At 45.0% G+C, this 24,181-nt stretch overlaps 1 protein-coding gene across 2 annotated transcripts in view; it reads left to right on the forward strand.

Moving 5' to 3' along the window:
• Nucleotides 1-20,688: 20,688 nt before the first annotated feature.
• PLCG2 (phospholipase C gamma 2) overlaps nucleotides 20,689-24,181 on the forward strand; it is a 93,737-nt gene continuing 90,244 nt past the window's right edge. Inside the window, exon 1 of one of the 2 annotated variants that reach the window (XR_007359281.2) lies at nucleotides 20,689-20,940. The gene's annotated coding sequence lies outside the window, so the exon portion shown is untranslated. The remainder of the gene's footprint in view (nucleotides 20,941-24,181) is intronic. The other variant, XM_048870685.2, reaches the window with a different exon arrangement.

Below are 24,181 nucleotides of genomic sequence, written 5' to 3' on the forward strand. Positions count from 1 at the left end.
AAAAAAATCCTGTTTCTGTTTTAAAATTTTTTTTTTAAATATCTGAGGATACTGGTGGAAACTTGGACATTTTTGATAATTTTTGATCAAAATTAATGTTTTTTTCATTTTTGTTTAAATGTTTTATGGAGGGGAGAGGAGTAGGAATAATTTCCGGAGCTGTTCCACTCTTAACCTGTTAGCACAAATATTTGATCTGAGTGAATTATTGGTAGCAAATAATTTATTTATCCAGTTTCACTTCTTTTTCTTTGCAATCAGATTATAGAATCTCAAACTGAATTTGTTAGTCAAAGTCATTCATAAATTTCTTAGCGAAATGTCATCCCTCTCCCACACGCTATGAATCGTTCATTAACAGTCCCATGTGAATATTTGATATTCAAACTTCAGAACTCACACTGGTTTGGTTAACTACTTTAGTCACATAGTAGCATTGCTTCTGCTCCCTGATTAGAAGATAGAAGTAACGAACCAATGTAGTGTGCAATTCAAATTTCAGAGATTCCAATGAAATGTGCCAGTCAAATATCTCAGTTGGTGATAAGCTGAGTGTTCTGGGTGTAGCTTTACAGGACTACTCAGGCTAGTGAAGATCACCAATTAATCTGATGTTCGTGGAAAATGCACATGAAAGGTTTGCACACATGGTCAAATTGAAACGTATTTTTTAGTTTGAAGGAATATTCAGCTGTAATGAATATAGCATCTGTGAAAGGGACTGGACTGATATCTTGGGATATGAAAATCCCCTGGCTACCTGCAAAGGACCCACTGTGGAGTTCCTTGTGCCCAAAAATGGTATCATCAAGCACCAACAGTGCAGGCTTTCCTGCACGGCCTTACCTGTATTCCTCAACCCCGACCTGGAGGGACTACCTCAGCTGATTGAGGGGACAATTCAGCCTCCAATGCCCTTTTACTTCTTGGTCATCTTGCTGAGATGGCCAAAGAGGTTGCTAGTTAATGCCAGATCCACTGATGATTGCTCAGGGCTTTTTGATTATGTGAATTACTTTCTCCACGGGCATGAATTGTGACCAACTCACAAGCCTCTGAAAGATACTTCCCTTGTAAAGCCAAAAAAAAATACAGCCTTTTCCTGTCCCCCCATTTCTGCCCACTTTCCCCTCAACAGCCTTTTCAAACATTTTAAAACAGAAATGCAGCCACAATAATCCACTCTTGTTCTGCACTCATCACTGATCTGCACAAAGGAAGCATGGTCTTATGATTAAGGCACTGGAGTGGAACTCAGAAGCATTTGGTTTAATTTCTGGCCCTGCTACAGTGTGTGTGAACATGGGTAAATCGTTGAATCTCTCGGTGTCTCAGTTCCCCATCTGTAGAATGGAGCTAATAATATTTCCTTGCACCCACCACATTATTATGATTATTTATTATATATTTGTGTTACTGTAGCACCTATTTTGTCTGTTGTGTCTCCTCCTACATGGACAATGGAGCCCTGATCTTAGTGTGGGGGGTTCTAGTTGCTACTGTAACACAACTAATAATAGACACAAAATTCATAGTTTCATAGCTTCAATGTTCCATTTACAGACATGTTCTTCAACCTCAAATGTGATCTCCCTTCACAGCAAGCCCACCCTGTAGCTTTTATCTCAAAAATTTTAGCCATGTACTTTTTTTATATTAGAGAAAAGACAGATCTTTCCTGGAACCTGAAATAAAAATATATCTCTATTACAAAAATAACCAGCCACAGATTTCCTGGCTGACCCAGTGTAAACCACCTGCTGGTGCGTACACACTATTTCCTCTCTGTGAAAAAAGCAAGAATAACGATCAGGGGTGATCTGGCAACACCTGGTTTCCCACTGACTTTGTCTCCTGGGGACAGTGAGGCTGTGTTTAACAATGTGAAGTAGAGAACTTAAACGAAGTTTAAGAAACAAAACCAGGCCCTCAATCTGCTGTTGCAGCACACAACGGGCAGACACCTCCCTTCCTCCTCCAACTACGGCCTTCTTTGATGGGTGCCCGCTACTTCGAAACAGTCTCCTCCCTAACATACATAGCCTACCCGTGGCCTCCTTTGGAGGAGGCTGGAAACATTTTTCTTCTTCTTTCCATTTGTATTTGTTACTGGACCGGGAGGAGGAGAGGTCATGAGGATTTTTTCTTATGCTGGGTCTATATGCTAGTCAGTGACAGGCTTTCTTCTTGTAATCTGGATGCCATTGGGATAGAGCACTTTCAGAACCAAAACCACTATCACCCTTGTTAACTGCATAGGCAGAAATACTTTCCTCAGACAATTCCACCCCGGGCTCTCTCTCCGTAACTCGGCCCTCCCATTCACCTCTTCCATCCATACCTTTGGCAGCATGCTTCCCCTTCAACCATCCTCCTCCTTCCATGTCTTCTATGTCTGTAAATCTGCCAGTTGTTAATCCAGCAGTGCTAGCCATTGCCTCCATCTGTGCTGAAATCCTCATCTGTGCCTCTCAGCTGAATGACAACTGCCTGCCTGCTCCGGGGTCTCCATAAATTCCTCCCTGCCCCCCATGCCTAGACCATGGCACATGCAGAACGTTGCTTCCTGTCTTCCCACAGGTACAAAAAAGTGTGCTCAGATCAATGTCCCCCCTCAGACAACACCCCATGGAGCTATTTATGCAAGAGGAAATGAGGACAGTTTAGGGAAGAGAACAAAAGGTATATAAAATAATGAAAGGTTTAGAGAAGTTAAATTAGGTGCCCCTATTTTCTTATAGTACAAGGACATCCAATAATGTTGAAAGACTATGCATTTATTACTTGTAAAAGGTTATTTTAACACAGACTGTGGAACTCATTGCCACAAGATATCAATGAAGCCAAGAGCTCAGTAGGATTACACATTTATTTGAATGAGAACATCTACAGCTACATTAGACTGGATAAAACATTTATAAAGAATACAAACCCTTATGCTTCAGGACATAGATTAATCTCTAACTAATGAGGGTTAGGAGGAAAACTCTCCCTGGGCAGGCAAGTCCATTACAGGGTTTCTTGCACCTTCCTCTGAAGCATCTGGTACCAACTGCTGTCAATTACAAAATAGATTATCTGGCTGTAATCTACTTCAGTTCCTATGTTTCCATTTATTTCAGGATCCTGGTCAAAATGGTCCTGCTTTTATTTAAAACCCTCTAAGGCCTTGTTGCTGTGTACCTCACCTCTCACTGCTCCTGTCTCTGTTTCTCCCACTCCTTTAGCACTTGCATCCTCTGTCACTTCACAGAATCTGGCCTATTTAATCTCCTTCTCTCGCCAGTTCCTTCCTGTATTCTGCTGCCTCATTGGCTGTACTCTTCAACTGGTTTACACCTCAGCTGAAACCGTTTTAGTCTCCCTTGCCCACCCTCTTACTGCTGGCTAGCTGTGCTGGTATGTCTTGACTTCATAGTTATTTTGTGACTGGATTTCTATTGTATAGAAGATTATGTGCTTTATGAAGTTGTATGGTATGTAATGCTTATAGGAATCAAATATTCAAAATAATGTACTGTTCTTACACTTGGCTTACAGAATGTCAGTGGTTTGTCCATGTAGTCTGATTTCGTTCTCAAAGGCCCCAATTCAGCAATGCACTTAAGAACATGTTAAACTTTAAGCATTCAAGTCAATGCCCATTGAAGTTAAGCATGTGTTTAAGTCAGTGGTGGGCAACCTGCGGCCCATCAGGGTAATCTGCTGGCGGGCCATGAGACAGTTTACATTGACTGTCCCCAGGCACGGCCGCCTGCAGCTCCCAGTGGCTGTGGTTCACCATTCCCAGCCAATGGAAGCTGTGGGAAGCAGCACGGGCAGCAGGGACATGCTGGCTGCTGCTTCCCGCAGCTCCCATTGGCCAGGAACGGTGAACCATGGCCACTGGGAGTTGCGGGCGGCCGTGCCTGGGGATGGTCAATGTAAACTGTCTCATGGCCTGCCAGCGAATTACCCTGACAGATCGTGTGTGGGCCGCAGGTTGCCCAACACTGACTTAAGTGCTTTGCTGAACAAAGGCCTTACACTCGTACCCGGATAATGCTGGGAAAATAATTTAGCCAAAGTGGTTTCTCTGGAAAAGTGTGCAATTAATGTAGTTTAATATATATGGTGACATAAAAGGCATGTACATACCTTATATACCATCTCTCAAAACCTGGAAGAGGTGGAGTGAAGGTCAGCTTTTAAATAGCCTTAGATCAGTAGACTTCCCACTGCAAGTTTCTCAGTCAGGTGCACGCCTGAATTGATAAAATGCTTATGAATCTGGCCCCTTTGTTTACAGCACCTCCTCTGCTGCTCCACCTGTCTTTGAGGGTCTTTTTAACTCATGAGATGAGATCTTCATTGGATAGCAGCAGCCCCTTCACCTACTTTCTGCAATGTGAAATGGCTACCCTCAAAGTCTCCCAGCACATCCAATGGCAAAGCCCATACCCCACACTGCGAACTTTCAGTTTCTTCCATATTCTAGACTTTTATTTTAATAATTAAAAGAGAGAACATATCCTTGGGGGGAGAAGCAAGAAAGAGGGATGGCAGAGAGAACTGAATCCAAGATTTTCCTCCACTTTGAACACGTGGTTTGGGGATTTTGTTCCCAGTGGCAGATCAAGGTAAGATTTTTGGAGCACCAGGATCCAGTCCCTGAGGTCAGAAGTGGCCTCTGAATTTGGGACCAGTGAACGCTGGCCTCCAAGAGTCACCCCCACAGTTGGAATAGATGCTCACACTGTGGGTCCATCTGCCTCAGCTCTCTGCAGACTGGCTGGCAATCAGGAGGCCATGGGATGAAGTTACTGAGATGCCCTCACCGTGATTATGCTTGGGGGTATGGGCAGAAGAATCTGTTTAAGGGTGAGATAGTGTGGTTGGACGACTACAGGATGGGAATGGAATTACACCTGGATTGATCTGGGACCATTAAATTTTAATTCACCCTGTGTTCCTTGGCTGTATCAGCAATCAAGATGTTAAAGAGGATACTTTCCCTTTGGACATAATCTAGTCATATTGTCAAATCACAGAATGCCTCTACAGTCAGAGCACCCTTTCTGGCTTCTCTTACCAGGGCAGGTGACTGGCGGGGTTAAAATGGGAATAGTGAGCAATAAAACCTCCCACATGGGCAAGGGAGCCTAATTGTTACTGGAGATGAGTGAAACTCAGAAGTCTGTAGTTCAGTTTGGTTTGAGGTAAGTACCCCAAATGTTCAGTTGTGCATACAAAGCTGATCCACAAGCGTGCAATCAAGAGATGGTGCTGGAGATCTCATAAAAGGATCCTGTGCTGGGAGGTCTGATTCTTTGTGGTCTGGGTCAGGCTGGGAATATCTCGCCAATGGTTTTTCATGTGGTATTGGTCCTGCTGCTCCTGCCCAGAATCAAGAAGTGCCTGAAAATTTAATAGCAATTTCTTGTCTGTAAAATTTTCAAACCTCCATAAGGATTTGGGGTTAGTTTGAGATTCAGAAAAAGGTTTGAACTGATTCTTATTTCCCTGCTGGAAATACATCTAAGCATAAACTTAGCAACACTGAGTAAGAGTTGCAAGGCACCTTGCTTTGCTTAGGGCTTTCTCTGGAGAGACCAGATCTTGAGTGGTGCTGAATACCTGCAATACTCACTGAAGCCAATGGGTGTTGAGGACACTCAGCAGCTCTCAGGCACTAAGAAATATTAGCTGGGCATAGAACCTGACCCTGAAAGGTGCTGAGTGCAATCAGTGGGAGCTAAGGGTGATCAACACCTCAGAGGATCAGGCCTTCTTTATCTTTATAGCAGAACTGGAAGAAAATACCATTTATTTTCCACAGAACATTTTTTTTAAATTCCATTTTTTCATTTTCTCATTCTTGTGTTTTCTTTAAAAAAAACCCCAAACCCCCAAAACAACAACAACAACAAAAAAACCCTCCAACACCCAAATTTTTTGTGTTTTGCATTTTTTTAAACAACCTTTTTCAGCATAAATGTCTGGTTGTTGATTTGGAGGGGGAATAAAAGGTGGAAAATTCTACTGAAAATGAAAGCATTCCGCTAAAATGTTCGTGTTTGATGAAATAGCTCAGTGGTTTGAGCATTGGCCTGCTAAACCCAGGGTTGTGAATTCAATCCTTGAGGGGGCCATTTAGGGATCTGGGGCAAAAATTGGGGCTTGGTCCTGCTTTGAGCAGGGGGTTGGACTAGATGACCTCCTGGGGTTCCTTCCAACCTTGATATTCTATGATTCTATGGAAAGGCATACACTTTAGTTGAAATTTCTTATTGATGACAAATTTTACCCAGCTCTACATTGCAGTTACAGTTGTAGCGGAATGTGGTGATTTTTCTACTCTTGTATGAAAATGTCAGAGACACCTTACAAGCCATATAAGATGTGTCCAGATAGTACAGTGATGGGTACTTTACATATATTGGGATAACAATGAGCATTGCCAGCGCTCACAAATTTATCCTGAATCTTGTGATATTTGGTGTTTTTCTTAAAGCCCCAACTGCTGGAATCAACAGAATCCATGAGAATCTGAATTTTCAAAAAAGTATGTTTCTAGCCCTCCAGGTTACAGAGAAAAGCTTGGAAACGGGAAGCAAAGAAACCAGGAGGTAAAGACAAAGAACCCCAAATCTATTTTTTTAACTCTCATGATTTTTAAGCCAGTCTCGTGGGTTTTTGGAGCCTGACTCATGATTTTTGAATGTGTGGGGTTGGCATTCACTGTAAATGAAAGAACCATGGTCCAATCCCTCATGATGCTATGAGAGGGATTATTGCTGGCTGGAAGTTCATGCTTCAGGATTGTTGGTGCATTCTTTTTCTTATCACTTCCTCTTTTCCCCTCTGAACATCAGCTATTACAAATTCCATTTTTGATAAAGGAGTTTTAAGCATGTGAAGAGTTGCCAAAAGTGAAAGTGTTCGAATGTTTTATTTATATTCCCCTCAACGCAAATGCGCTGGTCCATTCATATCTTGATTTGAGATCCTATGTGCATAAGGGGCTTTAACGTCTGTTTCTACCCCACTGGAAATGGAGAGTATAAGAGGCTGTCTGTCTACCTAAATGTCTACCATATCTCCTCAGTATGTCACTTATTATTTTGCACAGGATTAAAAGAAAACTAAGTGTAGCTTTCTTTGTGACTCAGTTCAGCAGTAACCCATTCCAGGACTGGGGTTAAGTGGCTCATGATGGGCGGCTGAGGGTTCTGTCAGATAAGATGAGTTTGGACTGCCTGCCTCATGCACTGTTCTTCTTCTGTCATTTTTGACAACAGGATAAGGCCTGGACTGAGGGTTCCTTTGTGTACCATGAGGTAAATACAGTGATTGTCATAGGAAGACTTCACCATTCTTGAAAAGATCTTACAATCCGCCCAGTTGTTTTAATAAAGGGAAACTCAAGGTGAACTTCAAAGGTTTGGATTTTTTTTGATTGCGGTTATAACACAGAAAAAAATTGGTGTAGGTCTGACCTTTGCATGAATGAATGTATGTGGCAGGGGAATGCAAGGTATTTTCCCTCCCATGACTGTGCGCCCTGTAGAAGGGCCAGAGACCATCACAATCACAGTGCTCCAAGATGCACACAGACTGCAAACTCTGCGTGTCCCCAGGGGTGCAAATTGCCTTTGGAGAGGACGGAAAAGGACTATGAATGCATTGTGACCCCTGAAGATAGCCAGCCATAGGGGAGAGCATACTACACCATCCAAAAGCATAGAGCAGGTCAAGTGCATCACCAGTGTTGGATAGCCACGAATACCCCTCTGCTAGTGATGCACAATCCTTCCTGAGATCCCACCATGGCAGATTAGCTCCACACTGCACGCAGAACAGACCAATGGCTAAATGCCACAGTCTGGCCCTATGTGTATTACCTTGCTCACTTTCATTTGTCTCCACATTCCTCTCGCATTAAATTCTCCTTCCCAGCACACACCTCTGGTGGCTCACAGGTATAATGAGTGAGAGCAAGAGGCTAAAGATGGTAATGGAGCAATTTCTACTCCTATATTTGCTTATCACACTGCTCTTGCCAATGGGTAAGTAATGAAAGAATTGAGTGGTTACTGAACAGCGGATCTAGGCTCTGTTCTACTGAGCTGCAATGCACTTCTTCACTTGAAAGCACTGTTAGGAGCCGGGTTTATCAGAGCTGGCAATCTGCCACCACTTTTGTTCCTACAAAAGGTTTTTGCTTTATTGACTTAAAGAAAAATTTACATTGTCCTTTACAAGCTTTAGTCAGTGCTTTTCTGCTTTAGTCAGTGCACTTCATGAGGTATACCACATGTTGTGATAGGCAGGTATAGGTTCCATGGATCTTGATTGGTATGCTGTGGGGGATGATGATCACTGTAGCAGTGGAGATATGTCTGCAGGTTTTTGCATCTGTTGTTCTGGTAGGGTCTGGTGTCGCTTTGAGTTGGTGTATCCTGGTCTGTGGGGAGCTTGCTTCTGATGATCAGCTTGGAGAGGTTGGGGCTGTTGTTTGAAGGCCAGAAGAGGGGGGTTCAGAAAAGATTTCTTTCAGGATGGGGCATCCATACAAAGGACAGCCATTCCCCAAACATTCATGTGAACAAAAAAAAAGCCAATTTCATAAAGGTTTGCAAATTATAAGAGGGCAAGAAGATGGTAGGTATAAAAAGAGCAGTTTAGCATTTGGAGATTCAAACAAATGTCCTAGCCAGTCATTAAAAAGCACAACACCCATTCTCTCCCATATTAACTTCTCCATTACTGCACTTGAATAGTATACTTTAAATCAGTATTTACTTTGATATATTATGATTAGGCTACAAAGATTTCTGAGGATTAAAATGTAAATCCGTAAGAACTGAGTCAAGTAACTACTAGAGCACTTTAAAAGAAAACCACTTTCAAGGGAATCTGGATTCAGACCTGTGCAAAAGATGTAGTGAGATGGCGCTGTAATTATCCAAGGTATGAGAATGTGGACATGTCTGCAGCTGTACAATATGCTTGAAGTCCAGATATAATCTACCAGAGCATTTAGATATGCAGGCTAAGTTATTAGGCCCTGTAAAAAGCATGGAGCCATGTACATTATGATACTATACATGAGGTTTGTGTGGGACAGGAAAATTTACATCTAAAAAGGATGTTCTATGACTGCAGAGATGTTAACTTGAACAGGCAACTTCACCTTGAATGGTCTCTTGGAATATATGTTAACTACTTATGCTAAACCAGTGTTTCTCAAATGCAGCTGCCAGGGGCTTTTCTTGCAGCCACAACCTCCTGGGCTGTGACTGGGGCGGGGAGGAAGCAGCCGCCCCTCCCCCTCCCTGTTGCTCCTGGATGCACCGCCTTGGTGTTGGTTGCTGGGGTCCCTAGCAGCGGTTGGGCCCTGCCCCCTTCTGGAGACACCTGGGGCACAATGCTGGAGAAGCAGGCAGCCAGTGAGTTCCCCACCTTCCGAAGGACTGTGGGGCTCAGGCTTTGGGTTTCAGCCTTAGAGTGGTGGGGAGGCAGGCTCTGACTCCATGGTTTCAGGCTCCCGCCCCAGGCTCTGGCCACATGGCTTCGGGCTCCATCCCCAGGCCCTGTCCTCCAGGTGTGGGGCTTCAGGCTCCAGCTCTCTGGTATCTCCCCTGGCCAGCCACCTACCTATCCACCCCCATCACCCCTGGCCTCCACTTCCTCCCCCAACCCCGCCCATAAAGGGCTTAATTTGTCCTCAGGCTTGCCAGGGCTGAGTAAGTCTGCTGTGAAAAGTGATGCTTGTATGTTTGTTAATATCACTTTTCACAACAGACTTATTAGTTAGCAATAAATAAATTACAATGATTTGGACATGTATATGTGCATATTTATTTGTTTTTCCTAAAGCTAATTAAATATTTTAGGAAAAAGTGTGAGAGCAGCCACCAGCAAGAGTTGGTGGCTACATTTTGAGGCCACCAAATAATTTGTCCTGAGAACCCCTGAAACTATCTGGTCCACCTTGTATTTAGCTGTGACACTTGGAGTACCTTTCCCAGACCTGAAGGAGATCTCTGTATAACTCAAAAGCTTGTATCTTTCATCAATAGAAGTTGGTCCAATAAAATATATTATATCAATCACCTTGTCTCTCTCTTATCCTGGTACCAACAATACTAGAAACATCCAAAAAGGATGTCATTTTCAATTAAGAGGTACAGGAATAAAACAGGCAAATCAGGTTAGTCTGGCATTACCTTTGGTAATCCCACGTTGCATTAATCTCCTTTTCCATTTACCTCCATGAATTTAATTATTCTTTCCATTACAATTTGTTCTAAAACTTTGCTTAGTACAGAGGTCAGACTAAGAGATTTGTAATTGCCTGGATCATTTTTTCCCCTTTCTTAAATATAGGTACAATGTTAGCTATTCTCCAGTCATATGGTACTACTTCTGAATAGATAGACATATTAAAAATTCTTGCTACAGGACGAGCAATCTCATGTGCCTGTTCTTCCAATTTTCTGGATGGAAATTATCTGGTCCCCCTGATTTGAGTGCATTAAGATCTTTACATTTTCCCTCATATCAGATGTGGTAATTTCCATATCTATGCACTCATTTCCATCAGCTGTCCTGCCTTCATGGTCATGTTTCATATTATCATCCTTATTGAAAACTGAGGCTCAGTATTCATTTAGTTTTTGGTCAATACCTACATTATTTTTACTCTCCCTCCCATCCACACTGTATAGCAGCCTAACCTAATCCTTCCTTATTCTCTTTTTATTTATATAACTTATTATTTATTTAATTTCCTTGGCAAGAGCTAATTCAGCTTGATTTGTAGCCATTCTCATTCATTCCCACATTTTCCAGCCTCCAAGATGTAGCTTTCTTTGCTGATCAAAACCTTTCCCCATACCCTATAGCTCTCTGCTTACTCCTAAGAACCTTTTTGAGATGGTTATTCATCTCATTGGATCTGCACTACAGCCTTTCCCTACAAGTGCTTTCCCCTTGCTTGAAATGCAAATTGCAGATAGTTTTTGTACACTTGATTTAAAGAAATTCCAAGCCTAAACTGCCCGACTCCTCCTAAATCATTCTCACAAGAGGCAACTTAGGTGCCTAAGCCACCTGACTCCTGTAAACAGGGATGGGAGGGGGAATGTTCCTGGCTGTGGATTGCAAGGAGAGAGAGAGGCCTATCTCCATGAGAGGGGCAAGACTTAGAACACACCACTCTCATTGGCATCTTCCATTGGCTAGCTGAGGTGGCTCCCTGCCTACTATGCTGGCTTTTGTGAATTCCATTCCCTCAATTCAAATAGATTTGAGGCACTTAACTTGGGATCTGTGGAACACAGTGTTATTCCAGTGCTCTCCTAGGAAGGATTCATCTACACTGCAAAAATAAAGCCACAGCAGCAAATCTCAAAGCCCAGGTCTACAGAATCAGGCTCATGGGGCTTGCACTATGGATCTCAGAACTTGAGCTACAGATATTTTTAGTGCCGTAGCATGAGTCCCAGTCTGTAGACCCAGGCTCTGAGACTCACTGCTGAGGCTTTTTTGTTTGTTTTTGCAGCATAGATTAACCCTCAAAGTCCCTTTGTGGATCTGGGCCTCTTTCTTTACCCACAAATATCTCCACAAATGTAAAGGGCAAAATCCTAGAGTTTGCAAAATACACCCACCAAACCTAGGCAATGGTATGGCTGAGATCCTAATTACATCCAACAAAGCTTGGGAATTTAGTGCTATGCAGCTATGATTTGATCCTCTTCCATATATTTAATAGATTCTGTGACTATGTATGTCTCCTTTAAGACAAAGTATATGTGCAATAGTGGAGGTGCTATCACAAGATAATCTGCAATGTGTTGGTGATTCAATAGGTGTTAGTCTTCCTTCTGAGCCAATAGCGAACCACTGCATTAGCACAGTATTAGGCAAAGCCTTGCAGTAAGCTGTACCTAACTTCTACAGCAAGGTCTCTGGAGTCCGTTGCACTGTTGAGCAACTGACTAAAAATGTAATGGCAGCTTCTTTTAAAATAAAAAACGGAGAGGTTTAATGATTAAGAACTGAAAATAAATAATACACTTGGCACAGTCTCTGTTTTGTATTTTGATACCCCCCACATTTTCAGTTTTCTATATCCTGCAAAGTTTTGTATGGACAATTCATAACTACATCACAGATGTTGTCAAGGGGAAAGTTGTAGGTTTTGGCAGCTGAAAAGATGTGGGAAGCAGTTAGCAGAATGCTTCTGCTAAAATCATCATCAGTAAAATAGTTAACAATGCTGAAAGTTCAATAGTCATCTTTAGTTTCAGTTAACACCCATGGCCCACACCTCTCAGAGCTATTGTTTCAGGCTAGCCATAGACTGTGATATGCAACAATGTATAAGTTTATGCTCAGCTCACATTTTTCAAGGGTTTTGGAGGGTTCCTTTTGTAACCATGAGGGCTAGAAATATTTTAAAGTGAAAATGTAGACCACTGTTCCCTCTAAGCTGTGCACACGCGCACACAGATCCTAAACTCCGTTCACATGGGGAAACACTGCGCGCCCAAAAATTTGCACAGAAGCACAACAATTTGCACAGAAGAAATTTTTGCACACACAGCCTGTCAAAAATTTGCACAGAAGAAATTTTTTGCGCACATGGCCTGTCAGAAATTAGAGGGAACATTGATGTAGACCCTGAAGCACAATTCTACATCAAGGGAATGGCAACAGGTAGATGCTTCAGCAAATGCTGCAGCCATAGGACACACAGGCTCTGGACTTTGGAGGTGATATCTTTTGAATGTAATGTCCAATTCTGGCCCTGAGTACTTGTGGTCATTAGAAGTTCCATGACACATTTCAAAGGGATAAGGATATTAGCTGGCATGTCCGGAAAGAGTTTTCTCTACTTTTCTTAGTTTACATACCCAGTAGTTTATTTGTGTAATATCTATGGGTAGACGGGCAATGAATGTCTGACAAACTAGTACCAGTAAGTGACTGATTCTATTTCTTGGCCCCAGTCTTATGAGACTGATCCCATGAATCCTTCATGCCTTTAAAAAAAATCGTTATTTGCAATTTGTACAGACTTTTCAGGGTGGATTGATTTAAATCATGATTTCAATTGCTGATTTAAATCACCAAGTGGAAAGCCTCAGTTTAAATAATCAATTTTAGTTAACTTTTGCATTTGTACTTGGTATTTTCTAAAGAAATGTGCATTCTCATTGGTTGATATGACCAATAAAATATTTTGATTTTACAACTAAATAAAGCCTATACTGTAGATTTTGCTATGTAGGAGGGTACACTATAACTACATTTATTTAAGCAATTATATAGATTAATATTTTCAGATTCTTATTAACTGTACATTTTTAGTACGTTACAAAATGGTGAATGATGTATTGCTTATTTACTAGATTAGATAATTAACTTTTTACTTATGATTTGTGTGCCATATTAGGATGGTAACTGGAATTTAAACAAACACACAAAACAACATATAAAATGTATTTTTATTAAACAAACAAACTTTAAATGTTTTGGATACATAAACTTCTCATCAAAACATTTCACATTTATTACTGAATTATAATAAGTTTAGGCCTAATATATTTTGCATTAAATTCAGATTTCATTTTAAACAGATTTATTTTAAAAAAAGAAAGTTGTTATAATTTAACTAACAAAATCAAATAAAAAAATTCAATTTAAGTAAAAAAAATTTTTAAAAAATTCACTGATTTTTATCCACCCTGCTTTTCTGCTAACTTAGGGGTGGCCAACCTGTGGCTCCAGAGCCACATGTGGCTCTTCAGAAGTTAACATGCAGCTCCTTGTACAGGCACCGATACCGGGGCTGGAGCTACAGGTGCCAACTTTCCAATGTGCTGTGGGGTGCTCACTGTTCAACCCTGGCTCTGCCACAGGCCCTGCCCCCACTCCAGCCCTTCCTGCCCCCTCCCCTGAGCCTGCTATGCACTCGCTCCTCCCGCTCTCCCCCAGAGCCTCCTGCATGCCACAGAACAGCAGATTGGGAGGTGTGGGGAAGGTGCTGATCAGCGGGGCTGCCGGTGGCGGGGAGGCACTGGGAGCGGGGTGTGTGTGTGGATGGGGGGGCTGCTGACACATTACTGTGGCTCTTTGGCAACATACATTGGTAAATTCTGGCTCCTTCTCAAGATCAGGTTGTCCACCCCTATGCTAACCCATTCATCTGTGCATTGAAAGGAACTGATATCGTGTGATATATAATTACAAAATGAGCCACTTGTGAATTATGACTTTCATTAGCTTACCTGGAATCTTATGGAGAGCAAACTGCAATTTACAATGTACTATTACATCGTTACTCATTTTATTGTGCAACATAACTATTTAAGAAAGAATGAGTAATCCACTAGTAAATAGAAAAGGAGTACTTGTGGCATCTTAGAGACTAACCAATTTATTTGAGCATGAGCTTTCGTGAGCTACAGCATCCGATGAAGTGAGCTGTAGTTCATGAAAGCTTATGCTCAAATAAATTGGTTAGTCACTAAGGTGCCACAAGTCCTCCTTTTCTTTTTGTGAATACAGACTAACATGGCTGTTACTCTGAAACCTGTCACTAGTAAATAGTAATTACTCCAGTTTAAGTCAGTAGATCGAGGTCAAACTTGGACCATGGGTGATCTCAAATCTTATGTGGTTCCTATTCCTTCCTGTTTGTTGTAGTTTTGGTACCTTAAATTCTATGTCCGTATCCATGCTTGGCCAGAATAGCATGTCTTGGGCTCTGCTAGCATGCCTGATCCCATATGACATAATGCCCTATCTGTAGGATTCCATTATCTGCAGCAATTTTGTCTATACAGGCAATACATTTTTATGCTTTTTTCCATCCATCTAGGATAGGTGCTGAGGACCTATCAGAGCACAGCCTGGGACAAATGTGGAAGTTGGAGTCTTTCGACCATCCCTTTCAACCCAGAGATCAAAGAGCTGTTAAAGTAGATCAGGCAGAGTCCCTTGCCACAGTTTCCTGTGTCCTCAAGCAGTAGCTACCGCTGACTCCAAGAAATGGACCAGAATGTGCCGAACAGCTGCCCTCACCCAGCCGCAGACCAAGGATGAGTATTTCCCTATGTGCTAATGGAAGAGGTTCAAGTGAACTGTGGGCTCCTGCATCGGTATTGAAGCAACCCCTTCTCACCAGATTTAGGCCTGGTCTACACTATGAGTTTAGGTCGAATTTAGCAACGTTATTTCGATTTAACCCTGCACCCGTCCACATGATGAAGCCCTTTTTTTGACTTAAAGGGCTCTTAAAATCGATTTCTTTACTCCACCCCCGACAGGGGGATTAGCGCTGAAATCGGCCTTGCCAGGTCGAATTTGGGGTACTGTAGACACAATTCAACAGTATTGGCCTCTGGGAGCTATCCCAGAGTGCTCAGTTGTGACTGCTCTGGACAGCGCTCTCAACTCAGATGCACTGGCCGGGTATACAGGAAAAGGCCTGCAAACTTTTGAATCTCATTTCCTGTTTGGCCAGTGTGGCGAGCTCACCTGCACAGGTCACCATGCAGAGCCCATCAGCACAGGAGAACACGCAGTCCCAGAATCGCCGAAAAGCTCCAGCATGGACCAAACGGGAAGTATGGGATCTGATCACTGTATGGGGAGATGAATCCGTGCTGGCAGAACTCCGTTAGAAAAGACGAAATGCCAAAATATTTGAAAAACTCTCCAATGGCATGAAGGACAGAGGTTATAATAGGGACCCGCAGCAGTGCCACGTGAAAATTAAGGAGCTCAGGCAAGCCTACCAAAAAACCAGAGAGGCAAATGGCTGCTTCGGTTCAGAGCCCCAGACATGCCGCTTCTATGACGAGCTGCATGTCATTCTAGGGGGTGCAGCCACCACTACCCCAACCCTATGCTTTGACTCCATCCAAGGAGTGGGAGGCAACACGGAAGCGGATTTTGGGGGTGAGGAAGATGATGATTAGGAGGAGGTTGTAGATGGCTCACAGCAAGGAATCGGAGAAACCGGTTTCCCCAACAGCCAGGGTCTGTTTATCACCCTGTACCTGTACCTAGTATCCCCCGAACCCACCCAAGTCTGCCTCCCAGACCCGCTAGGCAGAGAAGGGACCTCTGGTGAGTGTACGTTTGTAAATATTGTACATGGTTTAAAAGCAAGCGTGTTTAATGATTAATTTGCCCTGGCATTCGCGGCCAGTACAGCTACTGGAAAAGTCTGTTAACGTGTCTGGGGATGGAGCGGAAATCCTCCAAGGACATCTCCATAAAGCTCTCCTGGATGTACTCCCAAAACCTTTGCAAAAGGTTTCTGGGGAGGACAGCCTTATTCCGTCCTCCATGGTAGGACACTTTACCACACCAGGCCAGTAGCACTTAGTCGGGAATCATTGCAGAACAAAGCATTGCAGTGTATGGTTCTAGTGTTTGCTGGCATTCAAACAACATCCTTCTTTATCTCTCTGTGTTACCCTCAGGTGAGTGATATCATTCATGGTCACCTGGTTGAAATAGGGTGGTTTTAGTAAGCGGACATTCAGAGGTGCCCATTCCTGCTGGGCTGTTGGTCTGGGGCTGAACAGAAATCTCACCCGCTGTTAGCCACGCGGTGGGGAGAGGGGTGAAGCCATCATCCCAGAGAACTCTATGGGTGGGTGGGTGGGCGGGGTGGGGGTTAGTTGGGTTTCTGCTGCACGTGAACGTGGAAACCGCAGTCCCTCCTTTTAAATTGCCAACCCATTTTAAATGGCCAACCCAACGGCTACTTCATATGGGAAATGAGGGCGCTGCTGTTTGAAACCATTCCCACATGTTATGAAGGTTAAAGAAGCCAAAAGACTGTGGCTTACCATGACTGCCTGCAAGCCGAATTCTGTTGCCCGGCCCTGCATGAGTGATCTCTCACACCAAACCGGCATACCCTCAATAAGAGGCAAAATGCAACCTTGTAATGAAAGCACATGTGCTATGTAATGTTAACAGCAAGGTTTACTGTGAAAGAGTGTACCCATTGTTCTATAAAATGCGTCTTTTTACCTGCTACTCTCCTTTTTTTTCCCCTCTACCAGCTGCATATGTTTCTCCTTCCAATAGGCTAGCGAAGATTAGAAGGCAAAAAAAACGCACTCGTGATGAAATGTTCTCTGACCTCATGCTGTCTCCCACAGTGACAGAGCACAGCAAAATATGAGGAGGCAGACAGTCTGAGAGTTCAGGAAAACACAATATGACCATGAGGAGAGGTGGTGGGCTGAAGATGGTAGGTGGTGTCAGCTTGCTGAAAGAAGGCAGGAGTCAATGCTCAGGCTGCTGGAGGATCAAACTCGTAGGCTCCGGTTGAGCTGCAGGAAAGGCAGCAGGAGCATAGACCACCGTTACAGCCCCTGTGTAATCAACCACCCTCCTCCCCAAGTTCCATAGCCTCCTCACCCAGACGCCCAAGAATGTTGGGTGGGGGGCCTCCGGCCACCCAGCCACTCCACCCCAGAGGACTGCCCAAGCAACAGAAGACTGGCATTCAATAAGTTTTAAAGTGCTGTGTGGCCTTGTCCTTCCCTCCTCCACCACCCCTCCCGGGCTACCTTGGCAGTTATATTTGTGTGAAGAATAAATAAAGAATGCATGAATGCGAAGCAACAATGAGTTTATTGCCTCTGCAAGCAGAGATCGAAGGGGGAGGGGAGGGGAGGGGAGGGTGCTTAGCTTACAGGAAAGTAGAGTGAACCGGGGGCGGGGGAGGCGTTTCCATCAAGGAGAAACAAACAGAACTTTCACACCATAGCCTGGCCATTCCTGAAACTGGTTTTCAAAGCTTCTCTGATGTGCACCAGGCCCTCCTGTACTCTTCTAACCGCCCTGGTGTCTGGCTGCGCGTAATCAGTGGCCAGGCGATTTGCCTCAACCTCCCACTCCGCCATAAACGTCTTCCCCTTACTCTCACAGATATTGTGGAGCGCACAGCAAGCAGTAATAACAATGGGAATATTGGTTTCGTTGAGGTGGTGAATGCGGGGTGGTGAATGCAGTAAACTGCGCCAGTGCACTTTTAAATGCCCAAATGCACATTCTACCAGCATTCTGCACTTGCTCAGCTTATAGTTGAACAGCTCCTGACTACTGTCCAGGCTGCCTGTGTACGGCTTCATGAGCCATGGCATTAAGGGGTAGGCTGGGTCCCCAAGGATAACTATAGGCATTTCAACATCCCCAACATTTTCTGGTCTGGAAAGTAAGTCCCCTGTTTCAATAGAAAGCAGCTGCTGAAACAGACCAGAGTTCCTGAAGATGCGAGCGTCATGTACCTTTCCTGGCCATCCCATGTTGATGTTGGTGAAATGTCCCTTGTGATCCACCAGTGCTTGCAGCACCACTGAAAAGTACCCCTTTTGGTTTATGTACTCCTTCGGTGTCAATATAGGGATATGGGTTCCGTCTGTTGCCCCATCACAGTTAGTGGATGGCTTTGCTGCAATGGGATTCCCTATGACCTGCACATTTCCCAGAGTCACTACCCTTGATATCAGCAGCTCAGTGATTGCGTTGGCTACTTGCATCACAGCAGCCCCCACAGTAGATTTGCCCACTCCAAATTGATTCCCAACTGACTGGTAGCTGTCTGGCGTTGCAAGCTTCCAGAGGGCTATCACCACTCGCTTCTCAACTGCGAGGGCTGCTCTCATCTTGGTATTCTTGCTCTTCAGGGCAGGGAAAAGCAAGTCACAAAGTTCCGTGAAAGTGCCCTTACGTATGCGAAAGTTTCGCAGCCACTGGGAATCATCCCAGACCTGCAACACTGTGCGGTCCCACCAGTCTGTACTTGTTTCCCGGGCCCAGAATCGGCATTCCACGCCATGAACCTGCCCAATTGACACCATGATGTGCACATTGCAGGGGCCCGTACTTTGTGAGAAGTCTATGTCCATGTCCTCATCACTCTCGTCACCGCGCTGCAGTTGCCTCCTCCTCGCTTGGTTTCGCTTTTCTTGCAGGTTATGGTTCTGTATATCCTGCTGGATAATGTGTGCGGTGTTTATAGTGCTCATAATTGCCATGGTGATCTGAGCGAGCTCCATGTTCCCAGTGCTATGGCATCTGTGCTGAGAAAAGGCACGAAACATTGTCTGCCATTGCTCTGATGGAGGAAGGGGCGACTGACAACATGGGTTACAGGGTTGGCTTACAGGGAATTAAAATCAACAAAGGAGGTGGCTTTGGATCAAGGAGAAACAGAATGGCCCCCTCAAAGATAGAACTCAGAACCCTGGGTTTAGCAGGCCGTTGATTTCATGGAGGGAGGGAGGGGGGAGAAAATGAATACAAAACGAATCTGGTCTATTTCTTGTTTTGATCCACTTCATCTATCTTTATATATCTTGCTGGCAGCAGACGGTACAGTACGACTGCTAGCCATAGTCGTCTCCTGGCTCCTCCTCAAAGATGGTGCAGTATGACTGCCGGCAGGACTGAATCACCATGAGATGAAACTTAAAAGGAAATGACCTGGCTGAGTCACTCCCATGTCTACCCAGGTGCCTGTGACCAAACTCACCGAGGTTGGCTAAAAGAGCACCCTGGAGTATGGCGATGATGGCTACCAGTCATACTGCACTGTCTGCTGCCAAAAGGCAATGAGCTGCTGCTGTGTAGCAATGCAGTACCACATCTGCCAGCACCCAGGGACATACGGTGACAGTGAGCTGAGCGGGCTCCATGCTTGCCCTGGTATGGCGTCTGCACTGGTAGCCCAGGAAAAAAGGCAAGAAACAATTGTCTGTCATTGCTTTCACAGAGGGCGGGGCGGGGGGGAGGCTGACGATATGTACCCAAACCACCCGCGACAATGTTTTAGCCCCATCAAGCATTGGGATTTCTACCCAGAATTCAAATGGGCGGCGGAGACTGTGGGAACTGTGGGATAGCTACCCACAGTGCAACGCTCCAGAAGTTGATGGTTGCCTCGGTACTGTGGACACACTCCGCCGACTACATGCACTTAGACCATTTGTGTGGGGACACACACAATCGACTGTATAAAAACGCTTTCCACAAAACCAACTTCTATAAATTCGACCTAATTTCATAGTGTAGACATACCTTTAGTCTTACCCCTAAAGCCCCAGCATCTGGAGTCCCCTAAGAGATGGGCGAATCTCAGTTTTTAGTCAAACATAATGACATTTCTCGCCCCCCAGGGGTGCAAAGTTCTCGCACCCTGGCCCCCAAACCCTGGTAGGCGCCAAAGCCAGGCAGGAAATAGGCTGACCAGATGTTCCGATTTTATAGGGACAGTTCCGATTTTGGGGGCTTTTTCCTATCGAGGTGCCTATTACCCCTCCCACCCCCATCCCGAGTTTTTACACTGCCTATCCGGTCACCCCAGAGGGAAAGGACTGGGAGCTTAGTATTAACAAAACCGAACAGCCCCGCAACCCCCCCGCCTGGGATTTTCAATCCGAGCTGGTTTCTGGGGGTCTGTGAACTCTTGGGATGGGTCAGACTGAAGGCTGCGCTACGGCCTCGACCCGCGGGGTCCCGACCTGCCCCGGGGGTGGGGGGGGCCGGCCCCCCACCCCCTCGGATCCCGCCCAGTCTCCCCGCCCCTGAGGGGAGCCGGCCCCCAACCCAGGGTCCCGCCCCCGCCGGCCGTGGGGGCGGGGGGGACAGAGGCGCCTGCCCCGCCTCAGCCTCCCCCGGGGCCCAGGCTCCTCTCCCCGCACCGCCAGTAGGTGGCCGGGGCAGGTCACATGACCCCCCCCAGTTGCTACCGCAGAAGCAGAAGCGGGGAGCCTCGGAGAGTCCCAGCCACCGACCGGCCCGGCAGCGGCAACGGGGGAGGCACCGGCACCGGCACCGGCACCCTTGGCTCCGCCGCCGTCTCCAGCGCAGGGCACCGGCCGGGAGGCTCCCGGGGCTGCAGCTCCCCGCGCCCAGGTGAGGCGGGAAGGGGGGCGAGCGAGCCCGAGGCTGCGGGTGAGGGGGCTGGAGGAGGGTGCGCGCGCTCCCCGGCCGTTGGCCCAGCGCGCCACCCCCCCTCCCCGGCCGTTGGCCCAGCGCGCCACCCCCCCTCCCCGGCCGTTGGCCCAGCGCCCGGGCGGCACCTGTCCCCCGGCCGGGGGCTCTCGCCAGCCCTGGGCTCTGCAGCGGCGGGGCCGGGGCCGGGGCCGGTCTGCAAAAAGAAGGAAGGAAACGCTGCAGCGCTGGGAGCCTTTGACAGCTGCAGGCGCGGCCCGAGCGAGGCGGGGCGCGTGCAGCCGGAGCTCCCTGCGCTCGGGGTCAGGGAGGGCGGCGGGCGAGCCGGGGAGCGGGTGCAGAGCTCTGGGTGTTTGGGCCTGGCCTTGCAGGGTTGTTCCTGGGGCTGCAGCGGGGCACTTGGGTAGAAAGGCCCTTTGGGGCTGCTTCTCCCTTCCCTTCTGGCCGGCCTGAAGCTGTCCGGAGGGTAACTTCTGCTGAGAGCCCTGCCCAGTTGCGCTAGGCGCTGTACAAACCCAGCTCGAGGCGGTCCCTGCCCAGACAGCGCTTGCGATCTAAGTAGCTAAGACCAAGCAGGGTGGTGAATGCAGGTACTACTAACTCCTTTTACAAAGGGGATTTAGGCCAAACAAATAGTGAGTGACCTGCCATAGGTCAGAGATCTCCAGATGCTGCTGCCACACCATCCTTCCTGTCCCACCTAGGATCCCTGGAAAGTACCTTGCATATCATGTGTGCAACTACAAGAAATTATTATCATAACAAATGCTGCAGCATCACATGAGCCTACATTTGTTATAATTTGCATTTAGTGCAGTTCTTTCTCTTTTCCCTGCTTCGCAGCAAAGATCTGTTAGCAGGTAGGTGTGGAGAGCTCTTGGAATACAAAGAAGTTGTCTTTACAAATTATGAAGCACTATAATAGAGTAACTCAAGTTACCGTTGCCTGAATAAATAAAGGTAGTATATCTTCTGTTCGCATTGTAGTTGTTCTTAGTTATTTGAAATGTTTTTCTAGCCTTTAGTGCCAATTAGTGAGATTATATAGTAAATTCAGCGTTCCCAGTCCTGCCATGTGATGTATGCAAGACCCCCCATCACCTCTATTGTCTGCCCACATCAGACTGTGGGAGTAGGAAGGGATAATCTAGTTAACTGGGGACTAGATATGTGTTTAGAACTGTTACTGTGTTCAATTCCCAGCTCAGTCATAGACTTCTTTTGCACTGGTCATTTATTTTCCCCTCTACTCCAGGTCCTTATCTTTAAAAGAGGGATAACACTTCTGTTCGTCACAGTGGTACTGTGAGGCTGAAGTCCACTGACTGTGGCATGCTCAGATACTGTGATAATAAATAAATACTTTGATGAATAGACAAAAAAAATTTCTGATAGGTCAAATAGTACATCTACATTGGTTAAAAAAAACACACAAAAAAAAACACAAGGAGTCCTTGTGGCACCTTAAAGACTAACAAATGTATTTGGGCATAAGCTTTTGTAGGCTAGAACCCACTTCATCAGATGTATGAAGTAAAAGATACAGGACCAGGTATAAATACATGAAAGGATGTAGGTTGCTTTACCAAGTGTTAGGTCAGTCTAAGGAGATAAATCAGTTAAGAGCAGGATACCAAGGGAGGAGAAATAACTTTTGAAGTGGTAAGAGAATGGCTCATTACAGACAGTTGAGAAGAAGGTGTGAGTAACAGTAGGGAGAAATTAGTACTGGGGAAATTAAGTTTAGGTTTTGTAATGACCCAACCGCTCCCAGTTTTTATTCAGGCCTAATCTGATGGTATCTAGTTTGCAAATTAATTCCAGTTCTGCAGCTTCATGTTGGAGTCTGTTTTTGACGTTTTTGTTGAAGAATTACCACTTTGAGGTCTGTTACTGAGTGACCAGAGAGACTGAAGTGTTCTCCTACTGGTTTTTGAATGTTATGATTCCTGATGTCAGATTTGTGTCCATTTATTCTTTTGCATAGAGGCTGTCCGGTTTGGTCAATGTACATGGCAGAGGGGCATTGCTGGCACATGATGGCATATATTACATTGGTAGATGTGCAGGTGAATGAGCCCCGGATGGTGTGGCTGATGTGGTAAGGTGTCCCTTGAATAGATATGTGGACAGAGTTGGAACCGGGGTTTGTAGCAGGGTTTGGTCCCTGGGTTGGTGTTTTTGTTGTGTGGTGTGTAGTTGCTGGTGAGTATTTGCTTCAGGTTGGGGGGCTGTCTGTCAATTTAAGATTTTTAGTCCACCCAACAGATCTTTCTCCATGTCTGTTCAATGAAGTAGATATAATTAAATTTAGGATGATTTCAGAGTACAGCACAAACCTGATCACTGATATGTATCTTGAGATTTAGAATAAATGATCAAATAACTAATGAAGATGGATACATCTTTAGCGGGGAAAAGATAATCTTTTATAATTCTCAGAAAATTTAGGAGCAGAAATTTATTAAAACCAATGTACCATATACATTGAAAAGTGTACAAAAGACCCACCCTCACTAGGCAACTTCCTGTGTTAAAAGACTGCCCAAAAGCATTCCTCAAATGAAATAAACGTAATTCTTTAATTTGTCAGGTTTCTCTTCACAGCTAGTGTTGGTCCCTACAAAAGACTGTTTTGTTAGATTATCAAGAAAATGAGATAAATTTAGTAGTCAGGCCCTTGACTGTATATAATTCAGTGGAGCATTAAAAAACCCGAACTTCTAAAAGTTATTTTTTGAAGACTCAGTGCTACAGATTTGAATTATGGTCCGATTGATGTTAATGCAATTCTTAATTTTGGGTCGTGTGTGGGGGGGGAGGGGGGAGGAAGGAAGGAAAGAAAGAGTGAGAACAGTAGTGCATGTTTAAAAGTCAGATCAAGGATTTCCTTTGATTTTTTTTTTTCCCCCTCATGAATTGCCATTATATCCTGTTATTGGAAGGCATTGTAACAAGGGATTATGGGTAGATCACTAGATATGAATCCGCTATAATTTCATGAATGAATTATGCGATTAGTCCTATAGAGACAAAAGGGTCGATTGCACTTTCGGCTAAATCCTACCCACACAATGGCCCTGATAGGTAATTTGTCATCGTTCCCTGGGGATTGGCATATATAACTCCCATTAGAGTTAGTAGAAGAATTTAATATGAATAAATGGGTACAGAACACCATAAACCTCTGTAGTGCTTTGCA

This window comes from Caretta caretta, chromosome 12 (genome assembly GCF_965140235.1).
Source record: "Caretta caretta isolate rCarCar2 chromosome 12, rCarCar1.hap1, whole genome shotgun sequence".
Lineage (NCBI taxonomy): Eukaryota > Metazoa > Chordata > Testudines > Cheloniidae > Caretta > Caretta caretta.